Genomic DNA, 8,263 nt, shown 5'->3' on the forward strand with positions numbered 1-8,263 from the left:
GTATTTGTGTTCTTCTCTTTTTTTAGAAATTCTTTGTGCTTGACTTCTTCAGTCGATAATGTCAATAAAGGTTCGATAACACCGTTCATCTGTGTAGGGCGTGCACGCAAGGACATATGAGTGCCATTATAACCGGAGGTGGATTGTCTACCCTTCCATTTTCATACTCATGAAATTTCATGTTCTCCTGTGATATATGATCACGGATAAGTCACGTCAACATTTTAGATTAATTTTTTATAGAAATAATAAAACAAAAAGTAATAGGAATATAAAATGTTAACGTGGTTTAACCGTGACCACACAAACAGAAGGGCATGGGATGAGTATGGAAATGAGAGGGCAGACAATCCACCTCCATTATAACCCTCTGCTGTGGGAAGAATCTAATGGACATGGCTTCTCTGCCCTTCCCCTTTCTATACACTCTCATCTTCTCCTATTTGTGCAGTCACGTCAACATTTTATATTACTATTAATTTTTATCTTATTATCTTTATAAAAAAAAATTAATATAAAATATTAACATAACTTATCTATGATCATACAAAATAGAAGAGGATGGAAAATATATAGCAAATGGGAGGGCAAAGAAGCCATGTCCGAATCTAATTAGTATGTAGTAGAACACCTGTGCACCGCCATCGTGGTGTCTTGTCCGTGTCCAAAATTAACGTTTTAATGAATCAAAGAAAAGTTGGTTGTGACGTGATTTTATTCAATTCGTAGGCCACAATTGATGCAGACAAATCTTACTTTCACGTTCTGTGGTGGAGAAATTTTCTTGAACGAAAGACAAACCGACAACCTTAGCTGTAGTTTTCAAATGGTTGATGAGTACCTTCCATCTTCTCAGTGAATGTAGTTTTCAATAATCTTATACTTACCATATATTTATTATTATCTATATTATTTTTTAACAGGAGTAAAATCCATCAACATATACGGATTTCATTTTTATTAAAAATATATGCAAACTATAGTTCAAATATATATAGTAAGGCTAGTATTTTTGTTTTCTAATGTACTTGACTTTTTGAAGAAGTATGGGTCTCTCACTGTTAGAGAGTCTTAACACCCATTCTAATAATAATTTTTGGGATGTGTTACCCACACATTTTTTTTAACTTCTCATGCACTCTCTTAATTTGCTGTTGTCGGATCAAATGAATTAAAAAGAAATCAACGACATAAATTAACAAGAGATGCTTGAGAATTAAAAAAAGTGTGTGGATAACACATCCTTAATTTTTAAATGGTAGGTTTAATAGCATCCAAATTATGTGAAGGGGATTTTGTTTTCTCAAAATCTGGAGTATCCCACACTCCGAAAAATATGATTAATTTTAGTGGGGCCTAGAAACTCCAATTCCACACTTCAAAAAAAAAAAAAAAAAAAAAATCAAGAGAACCATCTGAACTTCACTGATGATTTAGTTTGGTTTGGTTTGGTTTTTTTTTTTTTTAAATTTTCGATGGTTAAATCGAATCACACCGACTTTAATCAATTTGACAATCGATTCTCAAAATTCTTAGGGTGCGATTAACCAAACCAACCCCCATATATTTAATTTCATTTTTTTAACCATAATTAATACGTGTAGTAATATAAACAGTTAATTAAACCAGGGGGACCATTTCGAGAACACAGCAACTGCTACTTTGGTGCTTTCCTTAGGCTCCTTTATTTTTGTTTTCCTTTGAGCAATCACTCATATTGGTGCTACATTATGTAGCTTTTGGAGAGAAAATTGTTATGTATTTTTCATCTTCACACAAACCCAAAACCAACCAAAGCTAACCCGCCACTGTCGGTTAAAGACCCAGCTTGGTCGGTTTCAGTTTGCAATTTTGGCCCAACCAACTAGGTCGGTTTGGTTTCGATTTTGGCCCAAAACTCGACTGAAACCAACCCGCGCCCACCCCTACTTTTAACATATATTTCTGGAGCAAAGAAAGAAACATGTTGCTCATCTATCTTAAGCAATAATCTTGAGCTTTTACACAATCCAATAGAGATACAATACAATATTAATTCTATGTTTGTCTATATTGTGTTGCGTTTTGTTTTATTAATTAGTACATTCGTTTCATGTTGGTATGCTTTAGTTTGTAGGACAGCCTTTTTTTTTTCCCGAGTAGGATTTTCTCCCCTCTTAATCTCCCTCCCCTCCTATTTGAACAGTTACGGTTAAGCCACGTCAACGTTTTGTATAATTTTTTAAGAGCCAGAAGAAGTCAAAAAGCAATCTATGAAAGGAGGGGAGGGAAGGGGATGAGAATAGAAGAGGAGAGAATTCTACTTTTTTCCCAGGTTCTATTCTAGGCAATTGAATGTGCATTGTTCAATGGAACCAAACTAAGGACTATGCAGTATGCACAAGTTAGAAAAGATCTACATGATAGGAGCATATTTATGCGATTGTGTTAGCTTATTTCCTTATATCTAGTGAGTTAGTTTCTATTTATTATAGTGATTTAAGCTATTTTCGTGTGTTCATAGGTTCAATTGGCTAAAGTGGCAAGAAAAAGGCAATCTGGAGCATTTTAGAGCAGTTTTGGGCTTGGAATGGCTAGCACATGCATGGAGCAAGGTGGATGGATGAAATTGAAGTTCAAGAGGGGCTAAGAATATGCTAAAGAGATGGAAGAATTAATTCAAGACAAAGAGGATATGGATCTTAGCAAAGAAAGAAGGAAACAAGAGCCAATTTACCTTATTTTGCCCTAAACCTATCCTAATCATTCACTACCTAAGTTCTAGCTGTTAGGGGATCCCTAATTAATTTAGGACACCTAAATATATGTTTCTAGAAGGCCTAATCCCACTCCTAAAGGGAGCCACACCTTTTCCTTCTAGAAAACCTTTTACCTTGCCCTGCAAGCCATTTCCTTTTCTCTCTAGAATCCTGCCGCATATCCCTTTCCCTTTTCCTCTTGGATTCTGACATTTATTTACCCTTTTTCCTTAAGGATTTGGAGGGCAAATCTTTTCCAAAATTAATTAATTAATGTCTTGCATTTTCCCATTATTTTCATATGTTTCTGCCGCACAAAGGGGACCATTCAGCCATTCATCGTACACACAGTTCTGCACCAGCCAATTTTCATACACAAACACCTTGTGCCGCAACCTTGCAAGGTGAAAGGAGAGGAGACCCTGTGCTTGCCATTCAAGTTTGGATTGTTGGAACGTTCTTAGGTGTATTCTATCTTTTGTTTTCAATGTTTAATTTAAGTTGTCCTTGTCTGATTGCGAACATGAGGAGCTAAACTCATCTTGGCTAGAGGAGAATTCAAAGCCATGAACATATATGTAACATGAATTGATTTCATCCAATTATTGTTTCGTAAAACATGAATGCAATTTACTTAACTGCTTGATTGATAGCGTATTCTTGTATGTTGATTAAGGATGCATACTTAGTTTGCATGCATGAATTTGATGCTAAAATATAAGGGATTTTCACCTAATCCTAATCATTATGAACTTATATTTGCAAGTAGTGGAGGTCGCTAGTCACGATCGTGCTAAGTGAATTCTTGGTAGGAGTATCATGCTTTTCATAGTTACGAATGTCATGTCAATGATTATGATTTTCATAAAACTTAATGATCTTTGATATGTATCTCTATTATGTTGTTCATATAGGGAACTTGATGAGCCCAATTCAATGAAATTAGGAAAATATGAGAGTTAATTTGTGCAGTTCACAATTAATTTGGGGGCATTGTCATTTATGAATTATTGGAATGATAATTGGAAATCGATTTGTATGCATATGTGTCATGTGTGGAGAAGAACCCTCTAGCTAGCTTATCATCCATCAAGTCACCCAAATTCGTATCAATTTACTTAGTTTCTGCAACTTGTTTGTTTAAGTTTTAAATTCGTCAAAACTCAATCCCCCTTTAATATTTTGTGTTTACTTAGTTAGAACCTATTTAATTTTGTTTCTTTTAGTGTTTTGAGTCAAAGTTAAGTTAGAATTCGTCCAAAATCATTCTTAGTTTCTGTTTTGAGTCGATTTGCTTGTTTTGTGCTGTTTTGAGTCATTCTAGCTTGTTTTGAGTCATTAGAGTATAGTTTTTTGTTTTTGAGTCTAGTTTAGTGTAATTGAGTCTAATTTGAGTAGATTAGCAATCCCTCATAATCCCCCGGCCTAGAACGATCCCTACTTATCCATACTACAATTGTCAAAAAGAGGGTTTAATTTGTGTGGTATTATATATCACATCAAATTTTTGGTGCCATTGCCGGGGATTAGCAAAATTGCTAATCTCCTCTATTTTTTTTGTTTTTGTGTCATTTTGTTTGGTTGCTGATTTTTGTTTTGTTTTGTTGATGTTAGGTACTAGTTTATGACTCGAAGTTTTCAACCTGTTCGTGCACATATCTTGGAGTTTGATGACGATTTTGAGCGAACTTTGAAAAGAAAAAGGAATGAGCCAGAACCTAATCCACCTAGTTCTAGCTCTGAATCTGAGTTTGACGAAGAAGAAGAAGAAGAAGAGGATAAGGAAGAACAAATCATGGTTGCGGATAATCGAACAATCAAGGAACTTTCAGTCACGGGATTGGACAATGTCGTACCCCTATACATTCAATATTCTAGGGCAGCTCAAGACAAGACCGATGAGTTCGAATTGAAGTCTAGCTTGCTGCATCATATTCCCAAATACCATGGGTTATCCATGGAAGATCCAAACAAACACTTGAAGGAATTTGAAGTGGTATGTTCAAGCATGACCCCAATCAACGTGGATGGCAACATTTTGAAAATGAAAGCTTTTCCATTCTCTCTTTTAGAGAAAGCTAAGGATTGGTTATACGAATTGGCACCTAGAACCCTTACCTCTTGGGAAAGCATGAAAAGAGCATTCTTAGAGAAAATTTTCCCAACTTCAAGAGTCATTCTTTTGAGGAAAAAGATTAGTGGAATTCAACAAAACCAAGGAGAATCATTTCTAGCATATTATGAGTGTTTCAAGACTCTAGTTGCATCATGCCCTCAACATCAAATGAAAAAAGAGCTTCCAATTGAGAGACAAATGTTAGATGCCTCGGCATGAGGTGCTTTGGTTGACAAAACACCAATTGATGCCAAGACTTTAATTGCAAATCGAGCCTTGAATGCACAACAATACAAGGGAGTCGGGCAAAGAGACACCCCACGATAACAACAAGTGAATGAGGTAAGTGCAATTTCTGAATTTCAATCTCAATTGGCTAATCTCACTGTTCTTATGTCACAGGTTGTTGATGGATCCAAAGTGCAAAGAGCAAGTGTTTGTGGCGTGTGCACTATGCAAGGACACTCCAATGATCAATGTCCTCAATTGATAGAGAATGGGGGATAGGAAAGTGCCAATGTCGTGGGCTTTCAAGGCCAAACTCAACCAAGGCATGATCCATACGCCAACACTTACAATCTGGGACGGAGAGATCATCCAAACATGAAGTGGAGGGAGCCTCAACAAACCCAACAACAAGGAGGATTTCGACAGCCACCCCCTGGGATTTTTCAAAGGCCATATGCACCAATGCAACCTCAACCACCTCCAGCCCAACCAAATTCAGGTATGTCTTTAGATAATGATAAAGTTATTCAATTACTCACCTCTTTGACGCAAGGAGTACAAAATCAAACAAAAGACATGCAAAATCAAGCTAAGGAGGTGTATGAATTGAAGAAGCAAATGGGGCAAGTAGCGGATTTCATGGGACAATTTAGAGAACAAGGCAAACTGCCAAGTTCAACCATTGTGAATCCAATGGGAGGATTTGAAACCACCAAGGCTATCACATTAAAAAGTGGCAAGGAAATTGGAACTGACCCACAACCATCCAAATCAAGCCAAAAGGAGGATGAAAAGCTGCAACATGAAGAAGAGGAACAAGGCAAGGCCACAGCAAGGGTAGAACCACCCTTGCCACAACTACCTAGAGATCCCAAATCGTCCACCATAAGTAAGTTAGGTCCAAATTCACTTAATTCTAACCCTATTCCACCAAATGTGCCATTCCCTCGCAGATTCGTGCAATCAAAGAAAGACTAGAGTGACAAGGACATTCTTGAGACATTTAGAAAGGTGCAAGTCAATATCCCATTCCTTGATGCAATCAAACAAGTTCCAAAGTATGCCAAATTCTTGAAGGAGCTTTGCACAACCAGGAAGAGGATTTCGAACAAGGAAGTGGTAAGGGTAAGTGAGAATGTTTCAATGGTTTTATAAAGGAAATTACCTCTAAAATGCAAAGATCTAGGTAGTTTCACAATCCCTTGTGTTATTAGCAATACAAAGTTTGAGCATGCTATGTTAGACCTAGGTGCATCCATTAATGCCATGCCTTATTCTATTTATGCATCTATGAACTTATGAGCGCTGAAAAATGATGGTGTTATTATTCAATTAGCCGATCGTTCTAATGCATATCCAAAAAGAGTTTTAGAAGATGTTTTGGTGTAGGTTAATAATTTAATCTTTCCGGCTGATTTCTATGTGCTTGATATGGAAGATTTGACCCATTCCACACCATTGCTGATCCTACTTGGGAGACCATTCATGAAAATAGCCCGCACCAAGATAGATGTGTTCAAGGGGATGTTAACAATGGAGATGGTGAGATTATTGATTTTAACATTTCTGAAGCTATGAAATATCCTAAAGACGATCATTCTTGTTTTTCTATTGATGTATTTGATTCATAGGCGCATGAATATCTTAACGGCCTAAATAAGGATGCCCTTGAAACAACCATTACAAGAGGAATGAGACTCAAAGAATAAGAGACAGAAATCAAGCACATTCACGGCAAGAATGGGAATTCCCTTGCCATGCCTCATTGTAAAGATGTGGAGATGGTGGCTGCCTTTGAATCATTGCCATAACATGTTGGTAAGTCTCAAATCCTAATTCCAATTCCCGTTTCTACTAATAAGTTGTTACCCTTAGTGATTCAGGCACCCTCCCTAGAGCTTAAACCATTACCAAATCATTTGAAGTACGTTATCTTGGGAGACCAAGAGACTTTGTCCGTCATAATTTCTTCATCACTCACGGCATTGGTGGAGGAAAAACTAGTTTGGGTGTTGAAGGAGTTTAAAACAACCCTTGGATGAACCTTGGCCGACATTAAGGAGATAAGTCCTACAATATGCATGCATTTGTTGACCCTAAAAATTACAAAGCCTATGTGGCGTGCAGCCCGAATAACTAATGAACTAACTACGTCCTTCGATTGATGCGGGGCATGCCAACTCGTCGGCCAAGCCTGGCCGACGAGTACAATTTGTTGATGTTACGTTGGGCGCGTTGCTGACTTCTTGATCTTGCGATTGCGGTCGAGGAAAGAGCAAGTCTCGGCCTTTGGATTCTCGAGCCTGAAGACAAGGCTGCTAATTTTGCAAAGTTCACTAATCGTCATCGCCAGATTCGGTCACAGTGATTATATTTGTGAGAGTATAAGCATGTCAAATCGACACCAGACTATATGGACACAAGTACTCAAATGAGATATATGTCTTGATGGTAAATGTGGTTCGGCCGTCAAAATGCTAGACTCTAAAACTCACTTGTGAGTATCCATTCATAAAATCACTCGGCATCCAATGCGCCGAATGTCGTAACTCGTAACACCTTACTTCGCTGAGAAGGCTAATAAGATGACCTCTGCCAACAAGGATTCGAAAACCCTTCTCGACCGAGACTTGGATAGGTAACCAGTCGACCTCGACGCAGTGCTGTTTATCCAAACTGAAGGTGCTCCTCGATCGGTGATAGGAGCATATTCATGCGACTTAATTAGCTTGTTCTCGTGCATTTATGTTGTGTTTATTTAGTTATTTTAGTGTTTAAGGCCACTTTTGTGTATTTTCAGATTATAAGGCCAAAGTGTGCAAGAAGATGCAAATTGGAGTCTTTTGGAGCGAAAGAGGAATGAATGAGTTGAAGACTTGAAGAAACGACGAATTCCTACTCCAATGATGAATTCTTACCAAAACGAGGAATCCTACTCAAACAAGGTTTCCTATTTTAGGAAAGTTAACCCTAAGTTTCCCGTTTTGGTAACCTTTCCTAATCTTAAACGTCCGTATTTTCTAGCCACTTTGAAGTCCTTGTAGGCGCTTTAGGACACAAAACGAAGGCCCTAGCCCAATTTCCAACCTATGTCGTGCCTTTAGCCTAATTCCCTTCCCTTGCCATGCAAGGGGGGGTAGTTTTGTCTCATTTCATGCATTAAACCCTAACCTTAAACCCT

At 37.7% G+C, this 8,263-nt stretch overlaps 1 pseudogene; it reads left to right on the plus strand.

Moving 5' to 3' along the window:
- The first annotated feature begins 5,069 nt into the window (after window positions 1–5,069).
- On the plus strand, window positions 5,070–6,791 carry LOC148695797 (uncharacterized; annotated as a pseudogene).
- The last annotated feature ends 1,472 nt before the right edge of the window (window positions 6,792–8,263 follow it).

The sequence above is a fragment of the Pyrus communis genome, chromosome 7 (genome assembly GCF_041283825.1).
Source record: "Pyrus communis isolate YQ-2024b chromosome 7, ASM4128382v1, whole genome shotgun sequence".
NCBI classification, from domain to species: Eukaryota; Viridiplantae; Streptophyta; class Magnoliopsida; order Rosales; family Rosaceae; genus Pyrus; species Pyrus communis.